The sequence below is a fragment of the Octodon degus genome, unplaced genomic scaffold (genome assembly GCF_000260255.1).
Source record: "Octodon degus isolate 3935 unplaced genomic scaffold, OctDeg1.0 scaffold00004, whole genome shotgun sequence".
In the NCBI taxonomy this organism is placed as follows: Eukaryota; Metazoa; Chordata; class Mammalia; order Rodentia; family Octodontidae; genus Octodon; species Octodon degus.
This window is the reverse complement of record NW_004524580.1, coordinates 12,890,483-12,891,503: the sequence shown is the minus strand read 5'-3', so window position 1 is coordinate 12,891,503 and position 1,021 is coordinate 12,890,483.

The following is a 1,021-nucleotide window of genomic DNA, read 5'->3' as shown; positions in this document are numbered from 1 at the left end:
ATATAGGAGCAGTCAGCTCTAGGGGTTCTCACAAGGAACCTTTTGATGCTCTATATAGGGGCTCTGCTAGGGAAGCAAAATTGGGAACCCAGAGATGAAAGAAGTTGGCTAAACTAAGGAAGGATAAAACCTGTTATTTTGTGGTGGGCAGTGATTGCATGAGTAGTGGGAGTGAGGGTCTTAAATACTTGACTTTTGGTGAATCTATCTGAGCTTTAGAGGGAGAGACTCTGTAAGCTGGTCCTGACAAAAAATTGAGAAAAGTAGCTGTTCGTCTTAGGGCCAGGGCATGAGAGGGGGAGCAAAGAAGAGGTCATCAATATATTGAAGGAGTGGCTGGGCTAGAGATCAAGGGTCTCAAGATCAGCAGCAAGGGCTTTACTAAAGAAGTGAAGACTATCTCTAAACCCTTGAGGTAAGACTATGTGAACTGTTGAGATCAGAGTTTCTGGATCAGTCTATGAGAAGGCAAAAAGGTCATTGGATTTGAGTACAGGAAGAATGAGGGTATTATATAGCAAGTGGATACTTTTAAGAAAACTATTGGTAAGGAGGTGGAGAATGATGGGCTTGAGTCTCTTGGTGTTTGGGGGCTATTGGGTATTGGGGAATGTATGGAAACATTGTGGGATCACTGAGGCACACTAGTCTAGGAATAGCATGTGTGGCATGAGTGGGACTGGAAGTGTCTCAGAGCATATGGTTGAAAAGGAAAGAGGGAAGGAGGAGCTAGCTGTACAGTGAGGTTGGGTTTGTAGGATGTACACTGTGGGTGGAGAGAGAGGTGAGAGAGAAGTGGAGTTTTGGAGGAGGTCTCTCCCCATGAGAGGTATGGGACATGTTGGGATCACAATTTCCTTAAGAGTGAAGAACAGTGTCTGAAGTTAGCACAGAATGGGCCTGTCTGAAGGGGTCATGTAGGTTGGCCATCAACACCCACTATGGAGACTAGAGCTAATATAATGATTTTAGAACTCAGGAAGAACACTATATGTGGTCTCCGTGCCAGCAAGAAAAGAGT